This window comes from Drosophila montana, unplaced genomic scaffold, assembly GCF_035044405.1.
Source record: "Drosophila montana isolate Dmon_TW-CO22-7 unplaced genomic scaffold, ASM3504440v1 contig_3733_1, whole genome shotgun sequence".
Lineage (NCBI taxonomy): Eukaryota > Metazoa > Arthropoda > Insecta > Diptera > Drosophilidae > Drosophila > Drosophila montana.
Genome location: NW_026998620.1, coordinates 3,386,708 through 3,407,734, shown reverse-complemented (window position 1 = coordinate 3,407,734; position 21,027 = coordinate 3,386,708). Strand labels below are relative to the sequence as shown.

Sequence of the window (21,027 nt, the reverse complement as noted above, 5' to 3'; positions counted from 1 at the left end):
CCAGCAGCAGATGGTAGAGAATAAAAAAAAAACCTCTTAACTGTGGCATCATGCACAACAAAGATATAAAACTCTTAGCTAATTGAATTTGCATTGATTCGACGTAGTTGGGCTGCATAAGTCATAAGTAAAAGCTACGTGCCCATTTTAATTTGCAAGCGTATTTCCTGGGCATTCTTCACCGTGAATGTATTCAAGTCTCCTCCTTATCGAATTGGCAGAAATTGAACAACAAAAAAATAAAAATTATCAATACAATTTAAATGTTAACATTTCTTGGTTTTTGTTTCAAGCAAGCGTTTGGTTTTATCATAAGTTGATGATTTAGTTGCCTCCATAACAAATGCAACAATAATTATCATCTTACTTTTTCTCCAACAATTAAGTCGACATAGTTTTCAATAAGTCCTTTTTGCAAGCCTTGAAGTTTTAGCTATGAAAACCAAACCTAAAAGAGTTTACAAATATTTACCCTTTTAACAGACAGGCGGCCGATGGAAATTCCTCGCAGTCGGAAAATCCAAGTTCACTTTCCCATAACATGAACTCATGTAAAAGAGTTTTAAAGTAACAAGCAATGGTAGATATAAAAAGTTCAATAAGATATTACAGAAATCTTGCATACCACATAAATGAATATTAAAAGCAGTTTTAAGAGGAAATTCTGATGATATACAAGTTTACTTTTGGGAATACAAACAGTAAATTTCGACCGAAACTTTTATCTTCCGAAAAATAAATTTGTATTATATCTAACAAACGTTTCTATATGCTGTCATATTCGTGTTTCTTTTTTCTTCCATGTAGATAAACTAAAAATTCCTTTGCATTGCCATTACACTGACTCCTAGTTTTACATGTGCCCCGTAAAACATGCCCCGTCACGATATTTTGTTGTTATTGTTCGTTTTATGCCCGCATGCTCTGCTCTGTGCGTCCTAACCCCTGTCGACGGCTGGAGCTACTGACTGGTCGCATTGGATCTGCTGTGGTCTGGGCAGCTGCTGTCTGCCTTTGCCCACGCCTGGCATATTCTTTTGTTTTGCTCTCAGCACTCGCTCCGCTGCACTTTGCTATATTGCAGCCAATTGGCCGTGGCGTAGGCAGCCAGCACAAGGAATTTATGCAGCATGCTGTCTATTAGCTATTAGGGTCAATGTTTGTGCCACCGCTCGCAATCGTGTTTGCATGCGGCAAGGTTTTGTGGCATCTTTAAAAATCAAATTCCAACAAATGGGCGCGGGCGTTCGGCATGCGAATACATAATGTTGATGTTGATGGGAGCCCATTGTGTTTGAAAACATGCTATGCAAATTGCAAACGAACAATTTCAAATGAGACATATTCAAAAAAAAAAGGAAGAAAAAAATGGAGGAAAAAAAGGAACAAAAAGCGCACAAGTAGTCGCCCAAATCCCCGAGCACGACACCGCACACAAACACAAAAAGGCAGCGAATATGCGTGCGCACGTGTGCGTGTGGTATTTGTATACATATATGCGCACAAATATACAAGTATTTGCAGTTCTAACATCAAACGATTTGCTGTCGATGCTCACAGCTTCTGCTATTCCTGAGCGTCCTTCCCGACCGTCGAATGTCGAACGTCGAACGTCAACAACGTTGTTTTCTTTGCCGCTGCCATCATTGACATCGTCATTTTCATCGTCATCGCCATCGTCGTCGCCATCGCATAGTCAATATGTTTTCATTCAATTTGCAAAACATTTTCATAAAATTTCCCACAAGAAAAACATTGCGCACATCTAAATGTGTATATGTGTATATATGGTATACTTATATTCCTACGCTTGGCTGATATGCAAGAAACTTTGGCATGCGAGGCACAGCTTCGGCACTGGCAATGGGAAATTATGCGAAATGTGCTCGATTTGCGTAAACAAACCGGAAATGATGCTGTTGCCTGCTGTCCATTTTCAAAATGAGCACTAGTATCGAGGGGGGGTGGCACTGATTCCCCCTCCCCCTTTCCCTTTTCCTTTTGCCCTTTCGGCCCTTCTCTTATTGTATCCCCAACTGGCTGGCAAAGTATTTATGCATTTATTTATTTGGCAAAAGGATCAGTCGCGTCTCCGCGCTCGGACTCATTGTGTGCCTATTATGCTAATTGAACAGCATAAAAAGCGGGCCACAAAATAAGCAAAAACTCGAGCTGAAGTTTATAGGCGATGCGCGTGCTCTGAGCCCCAAAATAGGCCTCGCCACGAACCTGAGGCTCATAAAAATTTTACTCGCAGCACAACTGAAAAGTATGTAAATGTCCCGAGCACGGGGCGAATGAGCAAATATTTTTAATAAAGTTCATGTCCTAAGCTGCTTTGCTGACCAAACGCTCCACGCAACATAATTAGAGCATTGCCAACTTGATGTTGTTGCCGCTGCTGGAGCTGTTCTTGTGGTTATTGCAAATTGAATTAGTAGCCGCCGCAGGAAGTCGACAGCCAGCAAAAATCCTTTTCCCCATTTGCCTTTATGCTACGTGCCAGGCAAATCAAAGGCATTGCCTGCCGCCGCCGACCTGCCGCCAACCACAAATGGAAATGCAAATTTTCTGTTGCCGACGCGACCGCAACCCATTGTCCCATCCACCCATCCACCAGCCCCTGGTTCTACTTACAGTCCTTGCCCTGCCGCGACCCATTGCTGCAATTTAATTTCTTAAGCAATTTTCATAATCTGCAGCAAATTGTTTCTGAATGCTGCCGGGTCTCGACCCAACCGACGCTGACGCTGACGCTGTTACATTTTATGCAGTTGGCTGTTAGGGCTCGCTGCATTTCAGCCACAAGGCAGCTGTCTTCTCAGCCTACCACACCCCGCCGCCCACACCCCTCCGCCCGACGCTCCCACGACCCACCTGCCACCCGAAGCCCTCACGCGCACAATTTCGTAATGCACTAGGCAAAGTTTTCGCCATTTTTTATTAATTTTCACTCGCTGCCTCTTGCGCTAGCCTTTGACCGATGACCTCGTCGCGCCCTTGAGCCACGACTCCCTCTCGCTGCTGCATAATTAAAATTGCAGTTAAATTCTAAGCGCGGCCACTGGCAACTGAAATAGCAGCTGCTGCTGCTCCTCAAGCATCGTTCACACCAGCCAAAAATATAGCTTGCAGGAAGTCTATAAGATACCCTATATTTCTGATCTAATACGTGACAATATAAGAGAAGGGATTATATTATACTATATACAAGAACTATAAAGAAGTGTACACAAGATTTTTAACTTATTAATATTATATGCCAAGAGAAATACTTTCTGAGCCTCTAAAAGTTAGCTTGCTTTTCCAGACCGCTAAATATTTGAAATATAAGAATTATATAAAGATTATAATAGTTGTTATTATGTATACATATATATTATATTAGCTGAATATTAACTTTTGTAGCTAACAATTGCAATTCTTAAACAAATGTGTCTCAATCCGAAAAGCATTTGCACACGATATCAATTTAGATGTGAATCTTTCTTAAGGGCAATAGTTAAGTTTTGGAGTAGTGTGAACTGTTCTTAAGCGCTCTGCTGCTGCTTGGCAGCTGGGCCAAAAGCTTTTTGCCATGCAATTGCCTCACAATGTGGCATTTAGATTTTGCCAACTATTTGGTGTTGCTGCTTGCGGGCATTTAACAGCATATGCCGCCCGACTCGCGCAGCTCTAACTGTATCCTGGTTGCCCGGCTGCCCATTGACTGCAGCAGCTAATTGTCGCCCCATGGGCGTCGTATTTGGCATGTGCAAATTTCGCACACACAAAAACCAATTAAGACGCCCGCGGCATGTTGTTGCATGCCCCTAACATCCGACCTCCTTACGTCCACGGGGGCGCATTGAGCCGCGCGCGTGATAAATCAAATTTGGTTGCCTTAACAATATTTGCACATACGGCGTCCTGCAAAACACAAATCAAATCAAATTAAAACATAAAGCGTGCCTCTGTGCATGTGTGCATGTGTGTGTGTGTGTGTGTGCATGTAACACATGAACATATGTTCAGGCGGTAAGCGGTGAGTCGTTGAGGGTTTGAGGGTTTGGGCTGAATTGGATATAGTCGTTTATTATTCCGGGCGCATGCAGCCGCCATGTTGAGCCTAGCGACGCGTTTATGACGCTGACAGAATTATGAGGCCTACATGCGTTGATTTCTGATGCCGCCGTCGCGTGTCTCCCCCTTTCAATATTTTCACGCAAATAAACTAAACTGTAAGCCGATGCGCAGCACAGGCTCTCAAATGGTTTTTGCAGCAAAAAAAAAAAAAAAGAATCAGAAAATCGCAAAACGTGCTTCACATATTTGCTGAACATGGCTCATCCTCCGGCTCTTAACCATTCCCATGCCCATGCCCATGCCCATCCCCATCATAAATACATCAGTCGGGTGCAGGCCTGCCAGGAACACTTGAAGGCAGCGCCATCATCGCAGACGCCGCCTGTCGCTGGCAGCGTGTCACGCGACCTGTCAGCAGGCATAATCTGACATTTTTATTAAAATGTTTGCGCAGTGAACATTAACTGCGACAACTTAGAGGCCCGGCCAGCCCCTGAGGAGCAGGACACCAGGACCAGGACCAGGACCGGCTGACACTGAGCCCGCTTCACTGGCTGACTCTGCCCGTGGGCATCCTGTGCTTGAGCCGGTGCTTGCTCTGCTGCTCACTTGATAATCATCTTATTTGTCATTTGCCCAGCTCATCATTGATTGTCCTGCTTCCTGTGCGCAGCATGATGAGCTCTGCTTCTGCTGCTAAACACGCTAAGTAAGTGCTCCTTTGTGCGCATTTCGCACCTGCCCTTTGTTAGCTTTGTTTCGCTCGGCTCACCTGGGCTTGTCTGGGTCACCAAATGTCCAGCACTGCCCACTCGTTTTTGCTCTCGTTCACATCATGACGGTGCAACGTTGCCCTGGCAACTCGTTTGCACAATTAAATTTTAATGGAGCTCCGCAGGACGCCCGTATGCATTTACCCGGTATATTTGTGCAAGCGAGTGCGTGACTTTTCAAGTTAAACAATCAAGTCGATAACAATCAAACGCTTATATTGATAAGTGCATTCATAGATTTATATTATTAACTTCTATTATCACAGCAAAAGATTAAGTCCATTTAATGACATTGTGAGACAACAGCAGATAATATGGTAATATGGAATGATTGATAAACAGGAGCAGATATCAGAAAAGCTGCTGCTAGATTATGGGCTAGTTTTCATAACTAAATCCTAAATGATGAAAAGAGTACATTTTGAATGGTATGAAAAAGCACGTCGGTTAATGTAACTAGGCATCATTTAAATTCTATTTTAAGCCTCGTTTGCTGCATGGCATGCGAGCATAACGTTAGGGTGTGGCATTCAGCTGAAAGTGGCCGTAAGTAGGCAACATAACTGCGCACGGACAAGCACACACACACACGCACACACACACACACACACACACACACACACACACACACATCGTTTGCAGCTTACGCACACCCATGTGACGTATTTGGTTAGCCCGCTTGATGCATAAATAAAAAATCAAGCATAATGTACAAATTCATGCAAAGTACATTTTCATGTTGCTGACAGCGGCGCTAAAAAAAAAAAAAATTGAAGTAGCGCCTATGCAATATATTTGTATCTTGTTGGGAATATATTTTAAAATGTGTGCTGGCGTGTAAAAAGCCCTTTGAATTAACGCTAAATGGTCCCTGGCGTAGATCTGTACTATATTTTATATGGCTTTCGCAGTAAATGAGTTTTATGTATAGTTTGATTTTTAGAGATTTTTTAAAAATTGCATAATAAAATCCTATAATTTCATTTTCTTCTAATTTGTATAAAATTTTATTAAATTTTATATAAGTTTTATTACTTTCACAAAAAGCAATTACATACACAAAAATAAGAAGGTTTTTAATTATCCTTAGTTCATTTAAGGTTCCATTTCTAGCTTTATTATATATTTTTGAAAAATCCTTTCAAAACCAGGACTTGGAATATTGTGTAAATATTTATAATTGAAATTGTGTGCATTGCAAAATGAAATTGCACCATTCAATTGAAGACTTTCGGCGTTAAAGCACTTTTTGCGTCCATCGCAGGCGCGCCCTTATTGAAAATTGTTCAATTTCAAACAATTTGGCGGTGCACACATTTCTGTTTGTTTTGGCGCCAGCCGCTTTTATTTTACTTCTGTTTTTTTTTTTTCCTTTTTGTTGTTGTTGTTGTTATTTTTTTGCTGCTCTTCTATTCACACACGCGCCCAGCTGACGCAGTTCGAATCAATCAAATCAATGCGGAGCTGTTGCCCCGAAACGGCGGCGGCGGCGGCGGCGGGGTTCAGGTTCGGAGTTTGGTTTTGGTTGCACGGGATTCGCAAGAGATGGCAAACAATAAAAAGCAAATACGGTCACAGATAAAGAGCACACCCACAAACAGGCACACACGCACACATAATACAAAGTGGCGTAAACTAACTAAATAACAGTAACAATAACTTAAGTGTGCTTTTTGTATTAGCAGGGGCAGCGCACGCTTGATGGGCCACTGGGCTGTTGGACTGCGGGGCTATCTCAATATCTGGCTTCGGCTCAGACCCCAGCTTGGGGCAACTGCTGCAAAGTTTTTATTTATACACACGTTTCGTGTGCAGCGGCAGCAGCAGCCAGGACAATGGGTATGGCAATGGCAACGTTTCGTTTGTTACGTTACGTTACGTTTCGTTCGTTCGTTCGTTTGTTCGTTTGTTTGTTTATTTGTCGTTTGCTTTGTTTCGTGTGTGTTGGCAATCTATGCCATGCTCCTAAATTGACTAGCCAGGCAACTGGAACACACACACACACACAGCAGGGCAGAGGAGGGCAAACACTGCAGAAGAAGCGAAAGAAAGAATCCCATACGATTGTTAAAGCTCACGTACCGCACACACAACAGTGAGACCATCGGAGACCACATGTCGTATACGTAACGTGGCATATCTTTTCGCCAGCCATCTACACTGCTCCCTGCCCTGCCCCGCCCCGTGCCCACCCATACAATCTTTGTATTCGCAATCAGCCACAGAGAGTGGCTAGCCGCGCGCCCAAGCGACAAGTGCTCACATTCGCACAGTAATACACACTCACACACACACTCGCACACACACTCACTCTGAAGTTTCGATACTTTTAATTATTGCGTACATGACCGTAACACTCTTGCCGGACTTTAGAGGTGACAGCAGCATGGTACGAGCACAGCGCCCGTTTAGTGCACGTATGTATTAATCAGAGAGCTGTGAAGTTTTTTCATTCTCCCATGTCCTGTGCCCTCGCTCCGCTTGGGGATATTGCGTGTGTGTGTGTGTGTGTGTGTGTGTGTTGTGTTTGGGCTGCGCTAGTTTCCTGACTTTGTACCTTTGGCCAAGTAAAGTTGGCTTCATTAAAAATCAGTAGACGTTTCATATTTTGAAGAACGTGACACAACGTGCCCAAAATCTCAAGAGCCCTAGGCGTGGCTGGGGAACAATTATGGAACCGCATGCCTGTATTTTGCGACGAGGCCTGGTGGCTAACCTGATTGACGCATAAACAGGCAATTAAATATAAAAAAAGCAGTTTCAATTGTTGCAATCACCTGCAGCAAAGGTTGGTTAAATGAATTACCACGCACGCGTTTCAAATCAAATTTACGAAAATTTAATTTCAGGCTCGCTTTCATGCTCCGGCAAATGTGCGTGCGTGTCCTCTGCGATACGCAACACACACACAAACACACAAACACACACACAAACAGACACACATTCACATTCCAAAATCAGGGAGGGCGTTAGTAAGCGTGCGTGGGTGTATTTGCCTGCGCCAGGGCGTGTGCTCCTTCTGTGACCAGGACACGGGCACGTTTCTAGATTTGTTTACTTTGTAGCCAGTGCGGCGCACAAATAAATTTCTATAAATTCTTGCGCGGCATTTCATTTGCCATACTCGTTGTCCAAAAATGCCAGCACAGTCAGTCACAGACCCAGACACAGACAATGTTTCGAGTGCACACCACAGCCACCTCCCCCACCGCCGGCCAGGAAACCTAGGGGAGCGGAAGGATCGGGGCCTCTGGCTTATTTATTCATTCATTCGCTGCGCTCTCTCGCAGCTCGTGTGTGTTTGTTTGCAATTTTCTGTGTGAGAGAATATACTAGAGCCGGATGACAGACACATAAGCAGCCAGAACGGGACCAGCAGCAGCAGCAGCAGCAGATGCCTTGAAATAACAGCTAGAGACAACACGCACTGTGACCCCGGATTGCAAGCGCCCATTCCAAAGCATATTTAAAAGCATTGCTGCCCATAATGTTGACCCGAATTTTTGGCAAAGTGTGTACACATAAATAAAGCAACAAGAAAATGAAATTTTTCAGTGATCAGGTCGCACGTCGAATGCCCTTACAAAACAATATCGAATTAAATTGAATATAAATATAATTAACTCAAAAAATATATAAGTAACCCGAAATATACCACATTTTTTCAATACCAAACAAAGTAAATCCATACTTTAACTATTTGAAATTAAATTTGCTTCGTCCACAAATCTACAGGCTCTTCTATTTTCGAAAGGGTATTGCAGGGGCTTAGGCCATTTGAAGCAACCACAAATGATGAGCCGAGGGGGACACTGCGCTGTGTTGGGTCAACAGACGGGTTAAGGTCTTCAATATATTTTATCTTTGCCAAGCAACACTTGGGCTGGAAAAATTGCTAAAGCAAAATAAATAAGATTCGATTTATGTTTGTAGTCCCAAATACGTTTCTCCAATGGGTTTCCGTGTTTATTTATAGACGTTCAAATAGTTCGTTTAGCATCCTTTCCACTTTCCGCCCGGCACCCGGCTTTGGGGACTTTTATCACACAAGCTTTCTGTTTCACTTTCAGGCCGCAAACATTTTTATTTGCGTTGCGGATTTGTGTATTGTGCGCCATGTTTCCATTCTGTGGCAGCAAATTTTTAATGAATTTACACGTCGTGGGGATCGAGGGTTGCCGGTCGCTGGTTGCTGGTTGCCTGCCGTCTACATTTTATACGGGTTTCGACCTCATTTCTTATTCAAAACACATTCGGCAAATATTGATACGACCGCAAATTGTTTAAAATGCGCAATATCCAGCGACAGTTGAAGACAAATTGTTAACTAAAAGCGAAAAACGCCAAATCACGCGGCTCTCAAAACTTTCTCCGTGCTCGCCCCCGATGCGGCGTATACTTGATTATTAACAATCAGCCGCAGCATTCCCTTTTAAGCTGGCAAAAAGCAAGCTAATTGTATAATTAACGCTGCCAAACAGACGCCCTCCTAACCTAGCCCGATCGGGTAAATTAAAATTGATGCTGATGCCAATTTTTAGTTAAAAGTTTTTCCCAACCCGCCACAAAATGATTAATTATGCCTTCAAAGCTGCACGTCAAACGAGTGAATTTTACTTTTGCTATCGCTACCTCAGAGTATTAGTTCGTAGTGCCATGCAAAAATACTAGGGGGAGGGGGAGGGGAAGCCGGATATCGTTATAACCACATAAAATTTGTGGCTTTTTGTTGAAAATCATTGCCCCATTGGTGCTTCATTGTACAAGTGTAAAAGTTTTTCGATTATACAAAAGTTGATCCACACACACACACACACAAGCACACACACATGGTCACATTTGCTAAGCCTTAAGCTAATTTAGCAATTTTTGCTTTGAATGGGAGATAACAAAAGCAGGAAAAAGGGGAATTTTAATTGGAAATCTTTGACTGCACATAACATTTCGATTTCGCACATGTGTGCAATTTTCAGCTATGGATTTACGAATGCGTAGCAAAAAAAAAAATGAAACAATTTGATTGATTTATCTGTCAGTGAATAGGCGAGCAGTAGAATGTGCAGGCGCCGAGGCGAAGCCTGAATGTAAAAATTGCAATTGTTAACTCAACTGGCTGTGCATGAGTTGTTGCTTTTTTTTAGTTTCCTGTCTGTCTATTTTCTGCTTATTTGAGCTGCCTGCATGTCCTTCACTGTCACTTAGCCAGCTTTGTGCCCTGGCGCTGGCCAAGCAAAAAATTATGCAATATTTGTGTTTTGCCTTCCTTTTGGGGCCCGCACGGTCAGTCGGCCGCCTTTCGTATAGGCCCATGTATAATAATGGCCAAACTTCACTCAAAACTCGCATGCCTGGCGTACGCAGCGCATGCACAAGCCCATAAACTTGCCACATTTACATAATATTACAAAAGCCAGCCAACGACCAACGAGCAGCAAAAGTCTCTTGGCACGAAACGTATTTCGCCAATAAATTGAGGAAATGCTTAGCTGCGAACCAAGTCCTCTGGCTCAGTCGCATGTTTGCCATAGTTTAAGGCAATGGCTGGATTTTTGATTTTTGATTTTACCCAAAGATAGATACATTTGCTTTCCGATGCACATGCAGAGCGCTATTTCTGTTGACTGCAAATTTCGTTGGTAACTTATATTGTTGCTGTTTTCGCTTTTTTTTTGTTGGTATGCACAGAGTTTTGTTAACATTATCAACAACAGCTGTGTGTATTTGTGTGAGTGTGTGTGTTCAGTTCTATGGAAAACATTGACCAAATTTGCACAAAAATGAACTGGAAAATCATCTGAAACACAAGATAGCAAAAATTACAAAAAAAGATACAGTAAGAGACCTCTAGCCTGAAGTGCTCGACGGGGTAATACCCTTTAACAACCATTCTACATACCATTCTATATACATACCAAAAATTTACATACTTATACATACAGACTCGTAAGCCGCATACTCAGCACATTATGGAAAGACTGGGTTTCTTCTGCATTTGAAATGCTTTTGTGATAGTCTATGTTAGATCTTTGTGAAATTTTCATAAATATGGCATTCAGATGCATGCAAAGCCCAACACGATGCATACAAAATGTATCTTTTCAATATTGGGTGTCTCCAGGTAGTATGAGCTCCAAGATATGATCAATGAACAGAATGTCAATATCGTTTTTATCGATTTCGGGGAATCTAGGCATATTTTCGATGAGTTTTTCAAGGTCATTAAGAGCCTATGGCTTGCGAGATCGGAGCATCTTAACATACGGATGGAATGATAGACGAGGTGGGAGGTGCTTCTGCCTATTAAATGCATTTCCATGTTCCTTATCCTAATATACTTTACGACAGCCTACAAATCAAATTTTGTGTATTTTTGAGTTATGCCTTTAAACAAGTCTCAAAATCGATTTGTATTAATATTTTTAACATTTAGCAAGAAATCAACAAGAATAATAAACTCGTTTTGTTTATGGCATATGAGAACATATATTCCAAATTTCAAGTCTCTGGTTTTTGTATTTTCCGAGATCGACACCTTCGGCTCAAGTATCTATACTATATGGAGTTGGACATGCCGCCTTTCACGTGAATTTCCATAAGACCATAAACCCTTTTCCCATTTTTAATTGGTGCAGAATGTAAAAAGAAGCAATATTGTTTAAGTTGAACGTTATGCAGAGAAAGAAGCAAAAATAAAAATGTTTCAATAATGTCCCCTGCCGTCTTCATTTGCTAGAAACAATTCTTTGGATAACGTTATCGATATTTATTCAGTTTGCAAAATTCTACTGAGCAAAAAAATATGTAAGAAAGGAAAATAGCTTTTGTTATAAACCAAATACATTTAACAACATGCAAGTATCATGAATTTGTCACAAATTTTTCGATATGTGCAATTGTGATTTAATATTTTAAGCTGATGCTTCGCTTAAAAACGTATTTAGTTGCTTAAATATGAAAATGCATAAAACATGCAAGCATGCATTAATATATGCATACTATAATATAAACATTTAACAAGCTACTATTTAATGGATAAAGTGAATCAACTAGCAATATTATAAAAACAAGTTTTTAAATATGAATCGCCTTTGCCGGGCACTTATTAAATATATCTTTCGAGTGATAGCAAAAAAGAAAATTGAGTTAAAACCTTCTGGCTGTTTCTGAAACTACAATTTCTATTATGTGATTGGATAGGCTCAAAAAACTGTATTTCGATATCGATTCTTATCGATTGCATGGAAGAGCGCCAGTTATCGGTGATTCGCGTGCATGTATTTGTTGTTTTGTGTATGTGTGTATAAAAGGATATTTTGTAAATGTAACTCGGTACAGGGCCAGGACTCACCTAGGAGGACATTCCGCACTAGAGCTTGCCTAGATTCGAGTAGCTTAGCAACATTAAGAGCTCTTAAATACTTTTTTTTGCAGCTACAAGAAAATCAAAACCTGTGCGAAATGTCAGTCGTAGGCCGTGTCCTAAATGTAAATGTTTTGCCAGTCTTCGATTAATTCATTTCGGTCGGGCAGCCAGGCGAACTGTCAACGTGCGCCAGTTGTCAATGGTGTAGTTAAGGGCTTAGTTGTGGCATTAGGCGTCGATTTAGCATTGGCCCCGGCCGCACTCAAAGCGGCAAGTTTTGTGCGCTGAGGGCGCTTAAAAGCGCTTCGGGCCAGGCTTAAGCCAACTTATAAGTGCGCGTGATCACAGATATACACACACACACACACGCACACTTACACATTGAGGCAGTGTCAGAGAGCTGATAAAATGTGAAGCGGATTAAGAGCTGGCAGCAGCCTCCGACTCCGACTGCGACTGCGACTATGACTCAGGGCGTGTCGCCGTTGTACAATCAGTAAATGACACTTGATTCACGGCGCAAGTGGAATTTTTGATAACTTTACCAAAAAGAGAGAGAGAGAGAGAGAGAGAGAGAGGCAAAGTTGGTCAAAAAGTTGGCTGTCGCTTTAATGCGTATAAATGCTCAGCTAGGCCAGGCCCGACCCGACCAGGCCCGGCCCGGCCAGGCCAGCTGGCTGAGAGTGTGTATAAGTAAGTATGATTCGATGCGGCACTTGGCGCTCTCAAAGCCAAGTTAAATCCAGTGCTGACTTTGGGTGTGCTTTACGTGCCATCGTCTATGTTTCTTTCTACTTGCTGCTTCTTCTTCATTTTCCTTTTTGTTATCCAAAGTTGACAAAGTTTGCAGCTTGAACATTTGCGCCTCAGCGCACACGCAAACACACGCACACTCGCCCACACACTGGCACACACTGGCACACACTGGCATAGTCGCACATATACATAATTCAAGAAGAAGCTGGCGACACGTCACACAAATGTCGCCAAAAGCAACTCTCAATGCGCGCCATCAATCTTGGCCATAGCTGCCGCCGTGCTCGGCGCAATTGAATTATTACATCGGGTCCAAAAACGTTTTGCCCGCTGGTCACTTAACCAGCGGAAACAACAACAACAACAGCAACAGCTACAACAATAACAATAACATCAAGAACAACAACATAACTCAGCAGCCAGGGAGCCAAAGACGTCGCAGCCTCGACAACATGAACACAGCGACACTCATTTGCAGTCATGTTTGTTTATACAAGTTTCCCATGCTCCTCCCCTCCTCCCACCACGCTCTCGGCCAGCGATGTCACCAATGAAACATGACCACGTTCATGGAGAATATGTGACTAAAAAAAAAAGCTAGAAATTCAATATTTGTTGTCATTCTTTGTTTAATAATTAGACAAGGAGCTGTTCTCGTTTCGAAAAAAATTGAATTATCTACTCGAATTATTGTAGAAATGTTTAATTTTTACTTGGGCTTTTTCTGGTTTTTTTTAATGAATTGCTAAGCTCATCCCTTCAATCATTTATAGGTACATTTCTAAAAGACAGATTACCGTAGGTCGAGACTCCCTTTTGGTTTCATTAAGCAAAATTTGTTTCAATTCAATTTCGGCCAATTTACTTCAATATTTATGCATTATGACTGTGCGACTTGTCAAATATATCAGTATAGATAATAAAAACTGCTGGACTCTTATTCTTAAAAAGTAATTTGATCGCCTAATACTGTAAAAATACTATATTTATTTTAGCTTCATCTCGGCAAGGTTGAGAAAACTTTAGCAAAATATTTTAATTGTGCAGAATTATCTTAATTCTATGAAAAGGCATTTACAAAATGTACATAAGCTTTTACCCTCCTACAAATACATATCCTCTCAATTAACAACAAAATGTTATATGTATTAGTTTTACACGCAATTCGGAACCGTTCTGAGCGAAAGTTAAATAAGGTATAAAATTAGTGCTTAGATTACAAAGCGAATTATTCCTTGTTGAACCAAATATCATATAATAAATCATATAAATTATTCGACAATGCATTAGCTATTAAATACAAAGATTGTCAGATATTCTTTTCTAAAGAAATTCTAATTTTTTTATTTAAAATATCTATCTACATGCAATTCAGCTGTAGGTGTGTACGTCATGAATCTTCTTCCTAACTCCTAGAAGAAAATTGTGGATGATGCTGCAAATCAGGTCCAGGACATTTTTACTTTATATGTGAATTTAAATTGACAATAGCTTGAAATACAAATTGATTCTTCTGGAACTGTAAACAATAAATAGCAATGTAATTGCTCTGTTATAAAGGTATTTTTGACTGACCATTAAATATTATAAGACACTTAGCCCTATATTTTATATATTTCAATAACGTTCTTGTTGAATAGGGATGTCGCGATAGGCTGGGAGGAGGAGAGAGGGCGAGAGTCAAAGTCCAAATTGTACTCAAATATGTATTGTATATATTTATTTCTATTATTTGTTAAAGCACTTTTGTGGGCATTGCACTTTAAATTGTTAAATTTTCCCAGGCCAACCAATAAATGTTTCAGTTGCTCAAAACTGGCTAAAGTTTTTGGCTACTAAACGGCTGAGTTGCCGGCACTTGTGTGACTAGCTAACCTCTGACCTAGTGACTGTGACAGCAGCTTGTTCATTTTCTTGTTGTACGCACAGAAAATTAAAACAATTTTAACAGCTACTCTCGATGTCGTTTGTCGTTTGTCGCTTGTCGTTTGTCGTCTACGTTTGCTCCATAAATAAAACATGTCAACTTGTTATTGCCGGGCCTCCAGACAGCGTTTGGCCTGCAGCTTGTTATTGTTATTGGTATTAGAATTGGTATTGCCTTTGTTATTGAACTATTTACATTTGTTGCCGGTCGCCGCTAATTTACGACTGCGCCTCCGCTCAGTAGGAGTCTCGGCCCTTTTGGTGTCGGCGCATTAACGTGGCCTTAAAGTAGCCGGCAAATTGTTGTTCATAAATAAATATGCGGCGCATAAATCGCTTGGCCATAAACAAGCCCGAACAGACGTCAAGCGATTTACAGGCATTGATTTTTCAACGCCTCCCGAACGTGATATGATGGGAGTTGCTCCTTTCCCTGTGAAAGTGAAACTTTCTTGGTCAAACAAGTTGCCAGGTCAACCGCAGCACGTTAATATCGAGTATATTGGCCATATTGGCCGTTTAGGCCTTGTCGCTGTTGCGCCTGCTGTTACGGCCCGACTGACACTTATTAGATAAGTTTTTCGAGCTGGGTGCGGCTCGTGTTCAAGCTCATCATTTAGCCATTCGCATTGGCAGACAGACTGTGATTTTAATTACTTGGCTTAGCTAAATATATACATATATACTATATACCAGATTCGAGCGCCAAGGGCCTGCACTCTAAAGCCGAGGCTTAGGCGCCGCCATTAGAGATTTCGTTGTCTTAGCCAGGCATTTAAATTGATCAAAAATATGGCAAAGCGATTCGGCCAGTCTTTGGGTTTGGCCCAGACAATTTCATTCAATCTATAAGTAATTTCTTTGCCGTTTTTATCACTGGGCTGCCTGCCGACTGCCGATGAGCTGAGACCACCCACGTGATTTGAATATTTTTCCAATAAACTTCAACAGCTTTTCAACTTTCAGTTTGAGGCAACTGCCCCGCCCAGCCCGCCCCTAGGCCGTCTGTCTTTATCTATTGGATATAAATTCCCAGGCTCACTTTCATGTCCAGCCGAGTGTTTTTCCTGCTTTGCTACGCCTCAATTTGCTCCGCTCCGCTTCGGTCCGCTTTGCATTGCATTGCGTTTGTGCTCGCGAACTTAAGCTTAATCGAATTTGCCGCAAATTGGCAATAAATTTTAATTCTGAATAGATACCCCAGCGCTGATGGAAGTTAATCAAAGCCCGACCACGTTCCACACTTCAATTCTAGCCCAGACTGGCCCCGACGGGTCTGCACTTCATTTACCTACCGCGCGCCCACAAAATGCAGTTCATCTAGACTATGGTAGCTGCTTTTCTTGCGTTCGGCTGCAGGGCAATGCACTTTGCCCAAAACCCATTCAAATTGTGAGCAAAAGCAAGCACAAAAAAAAACCGAAACGAGAGCAAGCAAAAAACAAAAAGAGCTCAACGGTAAACAAGAGCGGAAGGCAAAAAAACAACGCCTTTCACCTTAGCCAATGAATAAATTTTTTTTTTTGCCAGCCATCCATTCGCTCCCTCCCCGAAGCTTGTCGCGGCTATTTTTTGCAGCCACTTCATCAAATTCATTCACTCGGCGCAGCAGTGCCGCCTTTTATACCCTGTACTTGATGCGCTCGAAGAATTGGCCACAGGCACTAAACTTATGCTCTCACTCAAAACTGCAGATATTTAGATAATCATATAAAGAGCAATGAAATAAGTTATCTGAAGATGATATCTGGATACTTGAATTACACGAACGGTTTGCAGGTAATCGCCGAGCTTATCACTTAAGTTGTTTTTCGCATTATAGCCCTAATCAACTAAAAATGCCATGGCAACCTAAAAATAACAAAGACAACAGCTGCAAAATGCCAGGACTAACGACGGCACATAGAAAATCCTGTAGTTGACAACGCCGCCGGCTCTATGGATAACGAGCAGAACGATTACGCCCACCAGACGGACTGGGCCATCAGTCGACGTCATCCGCGGCGTCTGTCTGTCGCCTCAAATTCAAGAGCTGCCGTGCGAATGGAGGTTGCATAGACCCGGGATGGACCGCGGCCGAGGCGAGCCCGTTGAAAATGCAACGTTTTGACACTAATTTCATTTTGTTGCCATAGTGGGCCAGCAATTGAAGCGGCGACATGAACCGCACAAACAAAAAAAAAAAGGGAAACAAAATACGCAAAAATTTGTTGTCACGCATCCGCCTGCGTTGGACCACGCCCAGTGGCTGCCATAAGTTGTAATTGAGTTGCACTACATTTAATTTCAATTTGGTTGCTGTTGACAAAAAGCGCCGAACGAGTTCCGAGAAAAGTTTCTCAAGTGCGAGCATTTATTTACTTTGCGCGCTGTAATTTTGTTTGCATCCTGAGTTAACTGCAAATTGTAAACGGTTTTTAGAGCTGCGCGCCAAAAGCAAATAGACAAATTCACCAGCAGATGGGCTTGAACAGCAGCAGCCACTGCTACAGATACATTTCCAGATACGGATACAGATACAGATACAAATTGATGGCAGCCACTTGTTTCGCCTCGTTAAGCCAACTTCTCAAGTGCGTCAGACTAGAGGATTTGCGTGTCGGCCGCAAAGTATGCTATGCGAAAAGCAACTTAATTTACGTCGTTGCCACCATGTGCACTTTACACTTTGTGGCAACGCAGCACTACAAAAAGCGCCTCTCTACGCGCTTCTCACTTAAACAAAACGAGACGAAAAACAAAAACAGAAAACTAAAAACTTTGCAACTGCGTTAAAATGCAAATCCCGTTGAAAAAAACAAAATGAAAAAAAAATGCCATTCCGAGAAAGATTCAATTCACATACCGTAGGATTTTATTGTTTGAATGGTATTTTATCAGATTCCTCTGTTTTCATTAATTTTTTATACAAAATTGAAACTGCATTTTTCGTATACGTCTGTAGCGAACAATTTAATTTTGTTAAAAATGTGTAAAGCTTTTTTGTCCCACGATATATACAAATAATTATCTCGATTGTGACTTTGAGCAGTGACAATGTAACTGACTCCGTCAATTCGATTTTTTGTCGCGATTATTGTACACTTGTCGCCATATTAAAAAACTTATTACTACATAATTGTTTTTCTGGTTACTTATGTGTTTGTCAGAGCTGGTCAGATCAGACACAGGAATTTAAAAAAATAAATGAAAATCATGGCTGCTGTAAAGGAATGCCCAAGTCTTGGATAAAATAAATTGTGCAAAATGTAATGCAAATATTTTATTGACCAAAAATCGTTTGCCATTGTATATTAAATTAATTTTTACAATTTCAAATTAAAGTGGATGCGTAACATTTGTGGCTTGTAGAAATATTGTCAAAGATTTATAAGCCCGATTTTATTTTTTGATAGGGTCTTTCTATGATATCTTTAACCTCAGATAGTGAGAGTAAATATAATATAATAATAATTTTATATCCTTAATTTTTAATGTGTACATTTGAACAAGTGGAGAAATACTGGCTCCTAAGAGAACATAGTCACCTTTCCCTTCCAACCCAAGGATGACTGGAAATCAGACCAGGGTCAAAACGAGTCAGCCCTCACGATCTGTGGGCAAGTGGATCACCTGAGTCTCGACAAACTGTATGTGCCACAAGAAGAAGAAACTGTTTTAAATCAGAATTTGTTTAATATTTATTGGTTTGACTTTCGGGCAAGTGGCATACACATGACTTATTACTGCCAATGAATGGCTTAACCGTACACACAATTGCGAAATCAATCGCTGGGATTTAGTGTTTCGTTTGTGGCAATCAGCTTGCCATTCTCCGGCTACCTTCCGTGTCTGCCACAACAACGACAACAACAACAACAACATCGACAGGCGTTGAGCTACCTCTCCGTGACAGAGTCCTTGCTTTTATGCGTATCCTATATGGCATTGCGTTGTGCTGTCATCAATTCGCAACGCCAATGCGTGTGTGGCACGCTTTAATGGGAAACTCTGATTGCGCTCGAATGGCTTCATTTATTTTCAACAAAAAAGAAGAAAAAAAAATGAAAGAAAGCACGCGAAAAAAGCAAGAGAAAACAAACTCGACAGTTGTACATAATATTTCACTTATGCATGTGTGCCCCCCAGTGAGCAAGTGTGTGTGTGCGTGTGCGTGTGTGTGTGTGTGTGTGTGTGTGGAAGTGCAAAGTGAAATGAATGAATGGCATGCGTAACGTTAGAAAATTTGTTATAGCAATTTGAACTGTCAACGCGAAACCGAAAAAGTAAATTAAGAAACATTTGAAATTTAATTCACTCCAACTGACTCTATCCCGTGTGTATATGTGTGTGTGTGCGAGTGTGTGATACAGTCACAAATCTAACTGCGAGGCAGTCTGGCAGGTGTCAGCTGCTGACTGCCAAGCGACTCTCGCCTGACACCGAGCCCTTGGGCAAAGTAGCAGAAACAGACATGCAAAATTAGGCGAATGTCACGAATTTAAAATAACTTTTAATTCATTCTTGAGGAGGATGCGGCTGCTGCTGCTGCTGCTCCTCTGCTCGCTGAGCGAGTACCACATGGCGTATGAGTGCGGCTGGCAAATGTGCCTTAGCTGGCTGCCACGCCTCTTAAGTGGCACATAACTCGAGCTTAGCATAAACAACTGCACAAGCATAAATGTTCGTTAAACTCAGCCCCCCCCCCAGATGCTTGTCTAAGCGGCACAGAGCAATTGGGCGCTATGGGGACTATGCCATATAATTATTTAGTTTCCAGCTGGGCGGTATTTGTGCGCAGCCAGTCGAGTATGTAAATAGCAGGTAGCCAAGCAGTGTGTGTGGCCAGAGTCGCCTTCGATTGCCATAAATCAAGATGATTAGGAGCAGGAGTAGGAGAGGGGGGGGGGGGGATGGCTGGTGGCTGCCACTGCGGTGTCAACTGATTGTTGCTGCATATGCGGCTGGGGCAGGTGTGCCTCATGTTGATGCACGCAGCCGAAAATACTCAGTGCAAATAGAACAGAACAGAGCAGCCGCAGGTTCAGCGCAGAGATACGAGAGGGGAACCCAAAAGCTGTGGCAAATGCGACCGAAAACTTTGCTTAAATTATGCACCAGCGCGCGTTGCTCTAATGGAAAACGGGGGCTGGCCAGGTGGCGAGGAAAAACTTAAACGAAAGGCAATATAAAGCACGGCCAAACAATAACAACAACAACTAAACGTGGCCAATACTAACCTCTTTTCCGAGCTGTTTCAATAAACTGGCGCTGCGGATGCTGCTCCTGCTCCTGCTCCGGATCCTTGCTGTTGTTGTTGTTCTTATTGTTATTGTTTTTAGCTGCTGCTGGTTATGCTTTCTAATCCATGCACGTTTCGCTTTTAATATTTATTTTGCGCTTTTTCACACTTTTACACTCACACGCACACGCACACACACACACACAGCGACGCGCAGAGATAGAGATACGCGCAGTTAGGGACTGGGCGAGTTCAAAGGTCGGTTGCGGTTGCTGCTGCTGCTGTTGATATTGTTGCTTTGCTATTCTAATGCCTTTGAATATCGATGATTATTATGCTTGGATTTTTATCATGCACGCCGCGCATCGCGCCACAGTTCATCAATGCAAATTGCTAATGTAAATTGAACGGCAAAGTTGGCCCTGTAAAAGCCGGCTAATATAAGTTTAGCCGTAAGTCGTGTTAGTGGAGATTTCTAGCGGTATTGACTAACGTAGAATCTGTATAATTTTGGTAACTGGCACTGGGACTCGGGGCGAGCTTGGAATGTTATTTAGTTTTTGCATGCTCTCAATTGTTGTTGTTTACCTTTGAAGACTGACTGTTCCCAGTGGAACGAACGCGTTTCGAGCGCGAATAGATACCGTTACAATAGACAACCGAACCGAACGAAAGACATATTCGAACTGATTGCAGTCGAAGGCGCGTCGAGCGCCGAAACGAAGCGCTGCCAAAACGTGCGCCGCAACGCACGAGACGACGAACGTGCGAATCGTGCAAAGCGCAACGAAACGAAATGGGAATGAAACACAACGAATGCCATGCCATGCCGAGTGGAATGTGGATGCTGTGTGTGCCAATGCCAAATGTTTTGGCTGCTGATAAGCGGCTGCTTGTGGCTTTTGACTTGCAATTGGTTTCGG

The 21,027-nt window shown here is 42.1% G+C and overlaps 1 protein-coding gene across 1 annotated transcript in view; it reads right to left on the bottom strand.

Moving 5' to 3' along the window:
• The window catches only part of beat-VI (beaten path VI), a 65,987-nt gene extending 45,222 nt beyond the window's left edge, over window positions 1-20,765 (bottom strand). The window contains exon 1 of the mRNA XM_064694652.1: window positions 20,103-20,765. The gene's annotated coding sequence lies outside the window, so the exon portion shown is untranslated. The remainder of the gene's footprint in view (window positions 1-20,102) is intronic.
• Between the last annotated feature and the right edge of the window lie 262 nt (window positions 20,766-21,027).